Source organism: Equus quagga, chromosome 2 (genome assembly GCF_021613505.1).
Source record: "Equus quagga isolate Etosha38 chromosome 2, UCLA_HA_Equagga_1.0, whole genome shotgun sequence".
NCBI lineage: Eukaryota > Metazoa > Chordata > Mammalia > Perissodactyla > Equidae > Equus > Equus quagga.
Genome location: NC_060268.1, coordinates 1,353,734 through 1,370,104, shown reverse-complemented (window position 1 = coordinate 1,370,104; position 16,371 = coordinate 1,353,734). Strand labels below are relative to the sequence as shown.

General features: G+C 40.1%; 1 long non-coding RNA gene across 4 annotated transcripts in view; it reads left to right on the top strand.

Annotated features, from left to right (window-relative positions):
• The first annotated feature begins 68 nt into the window (after positions 1 to 68).
• The window catches only part of LOC124235398 (uncharacterized), a 62,425-nt gene continuing 46,122 nt past the window's right edge, over positions 69 to 16,371 (top strand). For 3 of the 4 annotated variants that reach the window (XR_006887460.1, XR_006887457.1, XR_006887459.1), the window contains exon 1: positions 69 to 1,064. This is a non-coding gene — a long non-coding RNA (uncharacterized LOC124235398). The remainder of the gene's footprint in view (positions 1,065 to 16,371) is intronic. The other variant, XR_006887458.1, reaches the window with a different exon arrangement.

Sequence of the window (16,371 nt, the reverse complement as noted above, 5' to 3'; positions counted from 1 at the left end):
CCCCGCCCCTCCCCCGCCCTCTCCACATCCTCCCAGGCTCCCCCGCCCTCGCGGCGCCGGGCCGCGGGCTGCGGGCCGCGCGCACAGCTAACCGGCTGCCCTGCCGAGTCCCCGGCGCTGCGCGGCCGCCGCAGGCTCCTCAGCGAGAAGCGGCCTGCGGGCGGCGGAGGGCGGAGGAGTGAGCGCGGAGGAGTGAGCGCGGGGCGGAGCCCTTCGCCCACAGGTTTCCTCAGGCCTCGGGCGCCGGGCCGCCCCGGGACGCTGAGTGGGCCCTCGGGGGATGCTCGGCGGCGAACGGCCCCGACGACGCCGAGGGCGCAGGTGGGGCCGCCGCCCGGCGAGAGGCCGGGGCCTCTGTCTGGAAGCGGGAACCCAGCTCAAGTGGCGACCGTGGGCCCGTCCCCCCCGTCCGCCGGCGCCTCTTGTGAAGGGAGGCCGAGGACAGAGGCGAGACGGAGTTCCTGCTGCCCTGGGCTCAGTAACTCGCTGCAGGCCTGGGGTGTCGTCGCCCTCGCCGCACACCGAGCAGCCGCGTGTTTCCTCCTCGAGCGAAGCACCGCAGCCTGAGAAGTTGAGGATTTTGAGCAGTAGAGGGCAAGACGGGGAGCGCTCGATGTAAAACCGACCTTACTTTCATCGACATAACTCGGCAGAGCTGCCAGACGTACAGAATGGCCTTGGGGAAGCGAGAGGGGCCCACCCTAGGGACAGGTGAGGGCCTCATCCCGGAGGGGGCTTTTCCCGAGATGGGAACGGCGCGCAGGAGCCTAAGACCGTTAAGAAGGGCCAGAGTCTTCTGCCGCCCCAGCTTCGGAGGAGGGGCAGGTTTTGTTTTGCCATGAACGCGTGCTGTCTGGTCTCCGTCTTTGCGGATGCTGTGTCCAGAGTTCTCACAGTCATTCAGTCAGCAGCGAATCCGGAGCTCCCGCGGGGCCAGGCGCTGCGGCGGATACTTAGGATAGAGCAACAAGCAAACCCCACAAGAAGCCCTTCCCTCACCGGGACGAGACAATAAAGGACAATGAGTAAAACATACTATGTTGCGCTGCTGTAGGAGCCGAGGTGTAAGTAAAACAAGACACAGAGGGTGAGCGGCTTCGCACAGTGTGGTAGGATGACCGGAGAAGGCTCATGAGGAGCAGACACGAGTTAGGTGACAAAGTCAGGAGACTGGCTCTGGAGGAAGAGTAATCTAGGCAGAAAGAGCAGCAAGTGCAAAGTCACTGCAAGTCCCCACCGTCTGGCAGACTGGGGGACCTGTCAGAAGGTCTGTAGCTGGAGCAGAGGAGGCGAGTATGGGAAGTGAAGTCAGGCAGGTGGCTGGCTGGGCACCTAGGGCCTTGCAGGTCACTGTAAGGAATCTCACTTTGAGCGGAGCAGTGTTTTCATAGGATGCTGTGGAGGCTGTGCTGAGAGTGGAGTCATAGGAGCAAGGGTGCAGTAGGGAGATAGAGGCTATTGCTGGCTAGGCCCAGGGTAACAGCAATGGAGATGACGAGAAGTGGTCATGTTTTGGACATATTTTAAAGACAGAGCCAACAGGATTTGCTGCCAGATTGAATATGGAGTGTGACAGAAAGAGAAATCAAGGATCACTCCTGTGGGGTGTGAACCTGATAGAACAGAATAGAGCTCAATAGAACAGCGGGTTATACGCTAAGAACTTCAGAAAAGCAGTGACTTGTTCCGGTGGTTCAGATAAGAAGGACCGTAGTGTGGATGGAGAAGAAAGAGTGATGAGACATAAAGAAAGAGAAAACCAGGTGTTGTTCCAGATAGGGCGTGAAGGTGGGAGATGAAGGAGGGAAGGGAGCGCCGAAGAAGTGCCCAGCTTCTGCCCAGGGCTTACCTCAGAAGGATGAGAGAATACAAGGATGTCCGGACCTTGTTAATAAAGCCAGCTGGTCACACCTGGGGTTTTCCCAGAGCCTGAAACACAGGATACCTTTCACATTCATGGGGGAAAGAATCATAGATTTTTATAGTTGGAGAAGAATTCTGGGATCAGCCAGGCTAACTTCATTTTATCAATGTGGAAACACAACTAGACAAATTGAACGTTTTGCTTCAGATTGTATTCCTGGTTAGTGGCAGACTGGTCTCAGAATTGGAGTTTTCTATTCCCTTTTGGGCCTTTTTTTGCCACGGCACATTAAGAATCTCACTAATGTGAGTCCAGACTGTTTCTAACACAGTTGTTTTGAAAGCCATCCATGTTCCCTGAAAAGTACTCCCCTTTTCAATGCTATTCCAATTCTTTGAATTACAGCAGAAAGAAAGCCTCAATTAGGTGCTCTTTTTAAGAGCTATAATTTGCCTTTTTATCCAGGAGGGTGCATTCCAGAATCAACAGTCTGCAGGCAGTCTCAGCAGTAGCAATGCAGAGCAATATGTGAATTTTGAATCCAAATCCTTAAATGCAGTGCTTGGAATTCACATCCATTTTGTAGAAATTCCTAGACTCCTGGGAGTTTTTATTAAGGAACCAGATTTTGCAGACATTGCTTTTGATAAGACTAATACTATGTTACACAATAGAGATACTTTTCCCCTTGCAGTTGTGTTCTCAGTGGACAAAATTGACAATTAGGGAAGCTACTCATGTCATATCAACAACGATTTTTTATTAATTTAGCATTAAAATTTATTTTAAATGAGGCAACAAGGTTTGACTCTGGGCTGACCTCATACCTCTCTGGGCCTGAGTTTTCTTATCTGAAAATGAAGAAATTGGATTAGTTGATTTCCAAAGTGTCTTTCAGCCCGACAGTTTTCTGCCACATAGGCAGAAGGAAATATACGAAAATAAAGACAGTTACCCTAGTAGGACAATAGGCATATAGATGATGTCCCTTCTTTAAAAATGTTTATCTTTATTGCTATGTTTTCATGAAAAAACTGTTAAAGTGTTAAAATATCAGCATTATATAAAACCATCATTAGCATAAAAATAAAATTTCATGCCAGATTGCTACTTTCAAAGAGAGCCAAGGTTCTTATGCTATTTTTACTTTGTCTTGCTTGAAGCGTGTAAAATTTGAAAGGGTGAACTATCTCATAAAGGATTGTCCAATAAAGAACCAAATGGAAATAAGCTGTAAGATTTGAAAAATGAGGAAAAAGATAACAGAAATAGACTCTATACAAGAAGCCCAATATCCTGAAAATGTGAGTTCCAGAAAGAGAGAATAGAGAAAATGGAGAGGACATCATCAAAAAGTAATACAAGATATTTTTTCAAAGATGAAGGAAAGGGATTTCCTAATTGAAAGGGTTTCCAAAGTACCCCTCAAAATTAATGAAGAAAGATCCATGTGTCAATGCGACATTGTGAAATTTCAGAACATTAGGGATAAAAAGATCCTAAAAGCTTCCCGTGAAAGCAAAAGCCAATTATACAGGAATGAGAATAGACTAGCATCAGATTTTTCATTACCAAGAGAGACTACTATAAGACAATGGAACAAAGCCTTTAAATGAGTGAGGGAAAATCAGTTTCAGTTTACAATTCCATGTCCATCCAAAATGTCAATCAAAAGCAAAGGGAGAATTAACACATTTTGGGGCATGAAGGGACTCAGAAAGTGTACATCTCATATATCCCATCCCGGTAAGTTACCAGAGGATAAGTTCTAACAGAATGAGAGAATAAGCACACGCACAAAGAGAAAACAAAATACAAACAGGAAAATAAGGATTAAAGAAATAGTGACTCTAACTCAGGAATGTAATGAAGTCTCAGCATCACAGCTGTACAGCTGGAACTCAGTCAATCCAGACTGGAATTGAATTTAAGAGCACTCTAGGAGGAAGAACCTAGGAAAAGATGAATTTAAGAAATTTGTACAATTTGCAACAAATTAAGAAGATGGTAAAGGCTGAAGACTCAAGGAAAAAGGAAAGGAAATGAACCATGAAAAACTTGGAGGTCTCCAGCCTTGTATCCCTTCTGAAAAGATCAGCTTGAGGGTGAAATCCAACAACCAATGGATTAATCAGAATTTAAAACTTGGGATTGGAGAAGTAGTTGAAAATGTCTGGTAGCAAGCATTAAATACATTTTAATATAAAAAAGCCTAAACAATTGCAGGAATTAAGATTTTTAGAAATCCACTTTATCTTGTGTTTTCCCATGTCACTACCTCTTTATATTTTTTTAATTTAAAGAGCTTTAGTATCTTTAAAAACTTAACCCAAATCATGCATTTAGTTAAGACACGTCTGAACAGGACATTAAATATCAAGATCCTTTGCCTTTGGCTGGTGATGCTGTTTACCTCATGCTGCTCAGGACTGAGGAACTAGAAATAACAATGTAGACAAAGAGCAGATTCAGGGGAGTGAGGAAATGGGAGGGCATGGACAGGAGGTTGTGGTCAGAGGGGAATTTCAAGAGTTGTAAATGATAAGTTACCAGGTGTGACTACATCAGCCACTAGTTAGAATAGAGGTAGAGGTAGAAATGATGGAATTGAGAAAGTGAAGGAATGGGAAGGCAGCATGTCAGAAGATATGGAATTTGGTAAAAAACAAACTATGAGCCATTGGAAAAGGATGAAGGGAGTCTCCCGGAAATCAGTAGAAAAGGAAGAGGAAAGGATAGTACAAATAAAAGGCATAAAAATAACAGATTTCTTCCTTATGATTCATGTATTACTCAGAGGCCTCCAAATTCCTAGAACTTCTGTTTCAAGTCACTTAGTAGTAACATTCAAGTATTCCATTTCTCTGATGTGCTTCACTGTTAAATTCACAGGGCTATTGGACCTCTAAACAAATTGACGTTCTGAATTTCCCTAACAGTCTCCTTCAAATTTAGAGCATGTATAGACTTGCATGCCGGGGCCAGACTCTCTCATACAGGATTAGTTAATAAAACTGAATGATCATATCGGGTAACCAAGACAACTGCCTTAATTATATAGTATCATCGATCTTTCAAAGTGACAACTTTGATGATGTTTCTGATTTGGGATTACAATGACTGAGGATGTAGAGGGAGAAAAGGAATTTCAAGGTACTTTACTGTCTCCATTTCTCTCACCACATAAACACACATCATCCCTTACATAAAAACTGCTCCCATTAAATCCTAAACTTTATTGGATTCTAATAGTAAATTAATAACTAATATATTACACTAGTGAGTGTAGTATGAGGATCCATGGCTAGAACAGTCCAGATAAAGGACAATCACTATAGCTTTTGTTATGAATATGGAGAAGTTCTTTCTTCCAGGATCAAGTCAGTGATTGATCTCTCATGTGAATATCCTTATAGTTGAATCTCTGAGTGTGTTTCATTTGGATTAAACTCTTAGAAGCAGAATCTCTGATTCAAAGAGTGTCGCAGGCTAAATAATGGCATCCCAGAGCTGTCCACATCCTACCCAAAATCTGTGAATATGCTAACATGGTAAAAGCAACTTTGTAGATGTGATTAAGGATCTTGAAATGGGGAGATTAGTGTGGATTTTCCAGGGTGGGCCCAATGGAATCACAGGAGTCCTTATAAGAATAGAAGTAGACAATGTGATGATGGAAGCAAGAGATTGGGGTGATGTGAGGAAGGAGCCGTGTGCTAGGCAATGCAGGAGCCTCCAGAAACTGAAAAAGCTGGAAATTTATTCTCCTTTCAGAGCTTCCAGTAGGAACCAGTCCTGCTGGCACATGGACTTTAGCCCAGTAAGGCTGCTTTTCGTGTGTGTGTGTGTGTGTGTGTGTGTGTGTGTATGTTTATTTTATTGAAGTCATAATAGTTTATAACATTGTGAAATTTCAGTTGTATGTTATTATTGGTCAGTCACCATATATATATGCCCCTTCACCCCTTATGCCCACCCCCAACCCCCTTCCCCTCTGGTAACCACCGAACTGTTCTCTTTGTCCGTGTGTTTATCTTCCACATGAGTGAAATCATACAGTGTTTATCCTTCTCTGTATGGCTTATTTCACTTAACATAAGACCCTCAAGGTCCATCCATGTTGTTGTGAATGGGACAATTTTGTCTTTTTTATGGCTGAGTAATATTCCATTGTATACATATATATCTTCTTTATCCATTCATCATTGATGGGCACTTGAGTTGGTTCTACTTCTTGGCTGTTGTGAATAATGCTGCAATGAATATAGGGGTGCATAAGTCTCTTTGAATTGTTGATTTCAAGTTCTTTGGATAAATACCCTGTAGTGAGATAGCTGGCTCATATGGTAGTTCAATTTTTAATTTTTTGAGAAGTCTCCATACTGTTTTCCATAGTGGCTCCACCAGTTTACATTCCCACCAGCAGTGTATGAGGGTTCTCTTTCCTCCATATCCTCTCCAACATTTTGTTGTTTTTTATCTTGGTGATTATAGCCATTCTAATGTGTGTAAGGTGATAGATATCTCGTAGTTTTGGTTTGCGTTTCCCTGATGATAAGTAATGTTGAACACCTTTTCATGTGCCTATTGGCCATCTGTATATCTTCTTTGGAAAAATGTCTCTTCATATCCTCCTCCCATTTTTTGATTGGGTTGTTTGTTTTATTGTAGTTCACTTGTGTGAGTTCTTTATATATTTTGGAGATTAACTCCTTGTTGGATATATTATTTGCAAATATTTTCTCCCGGTTGGTGGGTGGTCTTTTTTGTTTTTGTTCCTGGTTTCCTTTGCCTTGCAGAAGGTCTTTAGTCTGATAAAGTCCCACTTGTTTATTTTTTCTTTTGTTTCCCTTGTCTGAGTAGACATGGTATTCGAAAAGATCCTTCTAAGCTCGATGTCTAGGAGTGTACTGCCTGTACTTTCTTCTAGAAGTTTTATGGTTTCAGGTCTTACCTTCAAGTCTTTGATCCATTTTGAGTTAATTTTTGTGTATGGCGAAAGATAATGGTCTACTTTCATTCTTTTGCATGTGGCTGTCCAGTTTTCCCAGCACCATTTGTTGAAGAGCCTTTCTTTCTCCACTGTATGTTCATAGCTCCTTTGTCAAAGGTTAGCTGTCCATAGATGTGTGGTTTCATTTCTGGGCTTTCAATTCTGTCCCATTGATCTGTGTGCCTGTTTTTGTACCAGTATCCTGCGGTTTTGATTACTATAGCTTTGTAGTATATTTTGAAGTCAGGGATTGTGGGTGCCTCCAGCTTTGTTCTTTTTTCTCAGGATTGCTTTAGCTATTTGGGGTCTTTTCTTGCCCCATATGAATTTTAGGATTCATTGTTCTATTTCCATGAAAAATGTCATTGGGATTCTGATTGGGATTGTATTGAATCTGTAGATGGCTTTAGGTAGTGTGGACATTTTAACTATATTTATTCTTCCAATCCATGTGCATGGAATATTTTTCCATTTCTTTATGTCATTATGGATTTCTTTCAATAATTTCTTATAGTTTTCATTGTATAGGTCGTTCACCTTCTTGGTTAAATTTATTCCTGGATATTTTATTCTTTTTGTTGGGATTGTAAATAGGATTGTATTCTTGAGTTCTCTTTCTGTTAGCTCATTAATAGTGTATAGAAATGCAACTGATTTTTGTAAGTTGACTTAGTACCGTGCAACTTTGCTGTAGTTGTTGATTATTTCTAATAGTTTTCTGATGGATTCTTTAGAGTTTTCTCTATATAAAATCATGTCTGCAGACAGTGAGAGGTTCACTTTTGCATTGCCTATTTGGATTCCTTTTATTTATTTTTCTTGCCTAATTGCTCTGGCCAAAACCTCTAGTGCAATATTGGATAATAGTGGTAAGAGTGTGCACCCTTGTCTTATTCCCGTTCTCAGAGGGATGGCTTTCAGTTTTTCCCTGTTGAGTCTGATGTTGGCTGTGAGTTTGTCATATATGGCCTTTATTACGTTGATGTACTTTCCTTCTATACCCATTTTATTGAGAGGTTTTTATCATAAATAGATGTTGGATCTTATCAAATGCTTTCTCTGTGTCTGTTGAGATGATCCTGTGGTTTTTATTCCTCATTTTGTTAATGTGGTGTATCACATTGATTCATTTGCAGACGTTGAACCATCCCTGTGTCCCTGGTATAAATCTCATTTGATCATGGTGTGTGATCTTTTTAATGTATTACTGTATTCATTTTGCCAATATTTTGTTGAGGATTTTTGCATCTATGTTCATCAGCAATATTGGCCTGTAATTTTCCTTCTTTGTGTTGTCCTCGTCTGGCTTTGAGATCAGGGTGATGTTGGCTTCATAGAGTGTGTTAGGAAGTGTTCCATCTTCTTCAGCTTTTTGGAGTAATTTGAGAAGGGTAGGTATTAAATCTTCTTTGAATGTTTGGTAGAATTCTCCAGAGAAGCCATCTGGTCCTGGACTTTTATTTTTTGGGAGATTTTTTATTATTGTTTCAATCTCTTTACTTGTGATTGGTCTGTTCAGATTGTCTGCTTTTTTTTTTTTTTATCTTTCAGGTTTCTTTTTTTTTTTTTATTGAGTTATTGATAGGTTACAATCTTGTGAAATTTCAATTGTACATTAATGTCTGTCAGTCATGTTGTGGGTGCACCACTTCACCCTTTGTGCCCACCCCCCACCCCACCTTTCCCCTGGTATCCACTAAACTGTTCTTGGTCCATAGTTTTAAATTCCTCATATGAGTGGAGTCATACACAGATTATCTTTCTCTCGCTGGCTTATTTCACTTAACATAATTCTCTCAAGGTCCATCCATGTTATTGCAAATGGAATGATTTTGTTCTGTTTTGCAGCTGAGTAATATTCCATTGTATATATGTACCACATCTTCTTTATCCATTCGTCTGTTGATGGGCACTTAGGTTGCTTCCACGTCTTGGCTATTGTAAACAGTGCTGCAATAAACATTGGGGTGCACAGGACTTTTGGGATTGCTGACTTCAGGCTCTTTGGATAAATACCCAGTAGTGGGATGGCTGGATCGTATGGTAGTTCTATTTTTAGTTTTTTGAGGAATCTCCATACTGTTTTCCATAGTGGCTGCACCAGCTTGCATTCCCACCAGCAGTGTATGAGGGTTCCTTTTTCTCCACAACCTCTCCAACATTTGTTGCTATTACTTTTAGATATTTTTGTCATTCTAACGGGTGTAAGGTGATATCTTAGTGTAGTTTTGATTTGCATTTCCCTGATGATCAGCGATGATGAGCATCTTTTCATGTGCCTATTGGCCATCCGTATGTCTTCTTTGGAGAAATGTCTGTTCATGTCTCCAGCCCATTTTTTGATTGGGTTGTTTGATGTTTTGTGGTTGAGTTGCGAGAGTTCTTTATATATTAAGGATATTAAGCCTTTGTCAGATATATGACTTGCAAATATTTTTTCCCAGTTAGTGGGTTGTTTTTTTGTTTCAGTCCTGTTTTCATTTGCCTTGAAGAAGCTCTTTAATCTGATGAAGTCCCATTTGTTTATTCTTTCTATTGTTTCCCTTCTCTGAGAAGGCATGGTGTCCGAAAAGATCCTTTTAATACTGATGTCAAAGAGTGTACTGCCTACGTTTTCTTCCAGAAGCCTTGTGGTTTCAGGTCTCACCTTTTGGTCTTTAATCCATTTTGAGTTTATTTTGGTGAATGGTGAAAAGGAATGGTCAATTTTCATTCTTTTACATGTGGCTTTCCAGTTTTCCCAGCACCATTTGTTGAAAAGACTTTCTTTTCTCCATTGTATGCCCTCAGCTCCTTTGTCAAAGATAAGCTGTCCATAGATGTGTGGTTTTATTTCTGGGCTTTCAATTCTGTTCCATTGATCTGTGCACCTGTTTTTGTACCAGTACCATGCTGTTTTGATTACTGTAGCTTTGTAGTATGTTTTGAAGTCAGGGATTGTGATGCCTCCCGTTTTGTTCTTTTTTCTCAGGATTGCTTTAGAAATTCGGGGTCTTTTGTTGCCCCATATGAATTTTAGGATTCTTTGTTCTAATTCTGTAAAGAATGTCATTGGGATTCTGATTGGGATGGCGTTGAATCTGTAGATTGCTTTAGGTAGAATGGACATTTTAACTATGTTTATTCTTCCAATCCATGTACATGGAATGTCTTTCCATCTCCTTATGTCGTCATCCAATTATCTCAGAAAGGCCTTGTAATTTTCATTATATAGGTCCTTCACTTCCTTAGTTAAATTTACCCCAAGGTATTTTATTCTTTTTGTTGGGATTGTGAATGGTATTGTATTCTTGAGTTCTTTTTCTGTTGGTTCATTACTGGAGTATAGAAATGCTACTGATTTATGCAAATTGATTTTATACCCTGCAACTTTGCTGTAGTTGTTGATTACTTCTAACAGTTTTCCAATGGATTCTTTGGGGTTTTCTATATATAAGATCATGTTGTCTGCAAACAGCGAGAGTTTCACTTCTTCCCTCCCAATTTGGATTCCTTTTATTCCTTTTTCTTGCCTGATTGCTCTGGCCAGGACCTCCAGTACTATGTTAAATAAGAGTGGTGATAGAGGGCATCCTTGTCTCGTTCCTGTTTTCAGGGGGATGGCGTTCAGTTTTTGCCCATTGAGTATGATGTTGGCTATGGGTTTGTCGTATACGGCCTTTATTATGTTGAGGTAGTTTCCTTCTATGCCCATTTTGTTCAGAGTTTTTATCATAAATGGCTGTTGGATCTTGTCAAATGCCTTCTCTGCATCTATTGAGATGATCATGTGGTTTTTATTCCTCAGTTTTTTGATGTGGTGTATCACGTTGATTGATTTGCGGATGTTGAACCATCCCTGTGTCCCTGGTATGAATCCCACCTGATCCTGATGTATGATTCTTTTGATGAATTGCTGAATTCTGGTTGCCAAAATTTTGTTTAGAATTTTTGCATCTATGTTCATCAGTGATGTTGGCCTGTAGTTCTCTTTTTTCGTGGTGTCCTTGTCAGGTTTTGGTATCAGCGTGATGTTGGCCTCATAGAATGTGTTAGGAAGTGTTCCACCTTCCCTAATTTTTTGGAATAGCTTGAAAAGGATAGGTATTAAATCCTCTCTGAAAGTTTGGTAGAGTTCCCCAGGAAAGCCATCTGGTCCTGGGGTTTTATTCTTTGGGATGTTTTTGATTTCTATTTCAATCTCTTTCCTTGTGATTGGTCTGTTCAAATTGTCTGCCTCTTCTTGAGTGAGCTTTGGGAGATTGTAGGAGTCCAAGAATTTATCCATTTCCTCTAGGTTATCCATTCTGTTGGCATATAGTTTTTTGTAGTATTCTCTTATAATCTGTTGTATTTCTGCAGAGTCTGTTGTTATTTCTCCTCTTTCATTTCTGATTTTGTTTATTTGAGCTTTCTCCCTTTTTTTCTTTGTAAGTCTGGCTAGTGGTTTGTCAATTTTATTTATCTTCTCAAAAAACCAGCTCTTTGTTTCATTGATCCTTTCTACTGCCTTTTTTGTTTCAATAGTATTTATTCTGCTCTGATTTTTATTATTTCTCTCCTTCTGCTGGCTTTGGGCTTTATTTGTTCTTTTTTCTCTAGTTCAGTTAGGTGTAGTTTAAGATTGGTTATTTGGGATTTTTCTTGTTTGTTAAGATGTGCCTGTATTGCGATGAATTTTCCTCTTAATACAGCTTTTGCTGTATCCCTTATGAGTTGGTATGGCATGCTATCATTTTCATTTGTTTCCAGGTATTTTTTTATTTCTTCTTTAATTTCTTCAATGATCCATTGTTTGTTCAGTAGTGTGTTGTTTAGTCTCCACATCTTTGTGCCTTTCTCAGCTTTTTTCTTGTACTTAATTTCTAGCCTTATAGCATTATGATCAGAGAAGATGCTTGCTATTATTTCAATTTTTTTTAAATTTGCAGAGGCTTGCCTTGTTTCCCAACATATGGTCCATCCTTGAGAATGTTCTACGTGCACTTGAGAAGAATGTGTATTCAGCTGTTTTAGGATGAAGTGATCTATATATGTCTATTAAGTCCAATTGTTTTAGTTTTTCATTTAGCTCCACTATTTCCTTGTTGATTTTCTGTCTGGATGATCTGTCCATTGATGTGAGTGGGATGTTGAGGTCCCCTACTATTATTGTGTTGTTTTTAACATCTTCTTTTAGGTCTGTTAATAGTTGCTTTATGAATCTTGGTGCTCCTGTGTTGGGTGCATAGACATTTATAAGCGTTATTTCTTCTTGATGAAGTGTCCCTTTGATCATTATATATCGTCCCTCTGTGTCTCTCTTTACCAGTCTTATTTTGAAATCCACTTTGTCTGATATAAGAATTGCAATGCCTGCCTTTTTTTGCTTGCTATTCACTTGAAGTATTGTCCTCCACCCCTTCACTCTGAGCCTGTGTTTGTCCTTGGGGCTGAGGTGTGTTTCCTGGAGGCAACAAATTGTTGGATCTTGTTCTTTAATCCATTTTGCCACTCTGTGTCTTTTTATTGGAGAGTTCAATCCATTTACATTGAGAGTGATTACTGACGCATGTAGACTTAATGCCGTCAATCTGTTGCTCATTATCTTGTTTTCCTGCATTTCTTTTCCTGTATGCTTTAGCCTACCCATTTAATACTGCAATTTCTTATGCTGGGTTTCTTAGATTTTTCCCTATTTACGTTTTGTGACTCTCTTCTGTTTTTTAGTTTAGTGGCTACCCTGAAGTTTGCATTTAGAATCTCGTGTATAATATAGTCTCTTCTCTGGTGGTCTCTTACTTACTTGGCCTATACTGATTTAGACCCTTTGCTCTTCCCCTGCTAAATAATTATTCTCATTTCTTATTCCAACTCGTGTTATGAATTTGTAGTTAGAGTGATAAGATCGTCCTTGCTTTGGTAGTTTCCTTACCTTTACCCTAATGCTATAGTTGAATATTTGCTATCCTGTTCTGGTTCTATCCATCGGTCTCCCTAGTCTGTAGTTTGTGACCCCTTTCTCCCTTTTTTCCTTTTTCAGGTATGAGAGCCTTCTTGAGGATTTCTTGTAGTGGAGGGCTTTTAGTTACAAATTCCCTTAACTTTTGTTTGTCTGGAAAAGATTTAATTTCTCCCTCATATCTGAAGGAAGTTCTTGCTGGATAGAGTATTCTTGGCTGAAGATTTTTATCTTTTAAAGCTTTGAATATGTCACTCCATTCTCTCCTAGCTTATAAGGTTTCTGTAGAGAAATCCGCTGAAAGTCTGATAGGAGCTCCTTTGTAGGTTATTCTCTTCTTTTTTCTTGCTTCCCTGAGTATTCTTTCTTTATCCTTCCTTCTTGCTGTTTGTACTACTATGTGCCTTGCAGTAGGTCTTTTTACATTGACAAACCTAGGAGATCTGAAAACTTCCTCTACACACATTTCTCTGTCAATCCCTAGATTTGGGAAGTTCTCTTCTATAATTTCATTAAGCACACTTTCTGCTCCATTTTCCTTTTCCACATTCTCGGGAATTCCTATGATCCTTAAGTTCTTACTCCTCATTGCATCCACTATCTCTCGGAGATGTTCCTTGCTTTTTTAAATTCTTAGTTCTCTTTCTTCCTCTGTCTGGAGCCATTCAGCCTGTCTATCTTCAATTATGTTAATTTGCTCTTCTATGGTGTCTACACAGGCATTCAGGGAATCCGTATTCTGTGTTATCTGGTCCATTGTGTTTTTCATCTCTAGTAATTCTGTTTGATTCTTCTTTATAATTTCAATCTCTTTTGTGAAGTAACTCCAGAACTCATTGGCTTGTTTCTCTATCTTTCTCTCTACCTCATTGAGTTTTTTTATTATAGCTGCTCTCAACTCATTATCACTTAGTTTACCTAATTCCAAGTCCTCAGGACTTAATTCTATGTTTTTATTGTTTTCCTTCTTGTCTGGGGCTTTTATAAATTGCTGGATGGTAGAGGAGCAGTTTTTTTGCATGGTGGTAGAATTCCATTGCAGTTACAGCCTGTCGCCACTAAATGGGGGTCGAGAGCCACATGTTCTGAGCTCTCCGCCTTCAGGCAAGATGGTGGCACCCAGTGTGCTTTTCCATGAGGGAGGGGCTGCTATTCTCATGCACTGATCTGGATTCGGATCAGTTCTGTTCTCTGGTCTCCCAAGGCCCTGGGTTTATGGGGTCCCCACGCACGGAAGCTTTCTCCCATCAGCGGGTTTCCACTGAACCAGCGGCAGGAGTCCTGGATGATCCCCCGGTTGCGCGGCCCCTCCCCCGCTCCTTCCCGGACCCCTGTAGCAGGGATCGCAGACTCTAGGGGAGGGAGCGACGTTCTCTCCTACCTGTTCCAGCTCTTCCGAGGCCGTCAGCAAGGTGTGTGTTCTCCACCTTCTTGGTACTGTAGGTCTCTAACGTGTTGGCATTAGATTTATTCTCTGAAATTCAATTTTTCCAATCCTTTGTTGTATTTTGGTGGGGAGAGAATCCCAGGTCAGCTCACCCTGCCATTTTGCCCTTAATTTGTCTTTCTGATAGTCCATTATTAATATAGAGAAGCTAACAGATTTTTGTATATTGATTTTGCATCCTGCAACTTTACTGAATTCGTTTATTAATTCTAACAGTGTTTTGGTGGAGATTTAGGGTTTTCCATATATAATATCATGTCACCTGCAAATAGTTTTACTTCTTCCTTTCCAATTTTGATGGCTTTTATTTCATTTTCTTGCTTAATTGCTCTGGCTAGGTCTTCTAACACTATGTTGAATAAGAGTGGTGAGAATGGGCATCCTTGTGTTCTTCCTGATCTTAGAGGAAACTTCACTTTGAGTATGATATTAGCTGTGGGCTTGTCATATATGGCCTTTATTATGTTGAAGTACTTTCCCTCTATACCCACTTTGTTGAGAGTTTGTATCATAAATGCATGTTGAATTTTGTCAAATGCTTCTATTGAGATGATCATATGATTTTTATCCTTCACTTTGTTAGTGTGGTGTATCACATTGATTGGTTTTGTGGATATAGAACCATCCTTGCATCCCTGGAATAAATCCATTTGATCACGGTGTATGATCCTTATAATGTATTGTTGGATTCAGTTTGCCAGTATTTTGTTGAGGATTTTTGTATCTGTGTTCCTCAGGGATATTGGTCCATAATTTTTCTTTTCCTGTGGTGTCCTTGTCTGGTTTTGGTATCAGGGTAATGCTGGCCTCATGAAGTGAGTTTGGAAATGTTCCTTCCTCTTCTACTTTTTTGGTATTAATTCTTTAAATTTTGGTAGAATTCACCAGTGAAGTTGTCTGGTCCTGGACTTTTATCTGTTGAGAGGTTTGTGATTATTGATTCAGTCTCCTTACTAGTAGTCAGTCTGTTTCACTGTGACTTTGATTTGCATTTCCCTGATGATTTGTGATGTTGAGCAGGTTTTCATGTACTGTTGGCCATTTGAATATCTTCTTTGGAAAAATGTCTATTTAGGTCCTTTGCCCATTTTAATCAGATTTTTTTTTTTTTGCTATTGATGCCCAACATTCTTTTACCAAAAATGTTGTTCCATGAAAAAAGTAGCTAGTTTAGCACATTCAAAGAATCAAGTGGTGCTTTTCCTTGAGGCAACTGTCGTTCTTTGCTTTGGAGAAATGCTTTACAGGTGCTTCCTATTTCATGCACAGAATATTAAAAAGATGTGTATGAAAGGGTCAGGATTGTATGAAATTAACAGTTTTTGCTGCTTTATCAAGGATCAAGGAAATTCTTAAGTGAAACTGCCTTCTCTCCCCACCCTCACCCTGAGACTGTGTACTGGAGAAAAATATAATGACTGCAGTTTGGTGTTGCTATTTTGATTCATGCTAAGATGCCACCAGTTTTACCCACCATTGCTTTTACACAATCAGTGCAAATGTCAACACAGTGAAAAAGGCAAATAAATTCTTACTAAGAAAGTTATTATATAACCTCATGGAACCTCTAATGAGTCTTGGGGACTCCTAGTTTCCATGGACTACAGTTCAAGAACTGCTTGTATATTTTTAACACTTATTGAGCCAGGTACTATGCTTTACATAAAGTATAACTCAACTTGATCTCATGAGGTCCCATAAGATCAATATTATTATTTCCATTTTACAAATGCAGCAAATCAAGGTCAGAGAAGTTAAGTAACTCTTTCAAATCTAGTAGGTGACACAGCCAGAATTTGAATTCAGATTTTTCTCTGTCCTAGAGTTTTCTGACTGTATGTTCCTAACCACTGTGCTACAACTAACTGTGCCTGTATAGTCTGTCATACTAAGAAGCTGAATGTCGGACGAATTCTTGACTTGGTCCTTACCATGGTGAAGCTTTCTGGTGCTTTTGTTCTAGTCTCCATGTTCCTCTCTCCAATGTGCCCTTACTTTGTGTTCTTTATAAATGCTAATCATCAAATTTATAGTAACATCTATTTTGTCAGCTATCATGAAGTCTTCTGCTATATTCCAATATTACCCCGGGGGCCACCCATCTTCCAGTCACCCATCTCTCAGTACATTCGGTTTTGGTGAAGCTA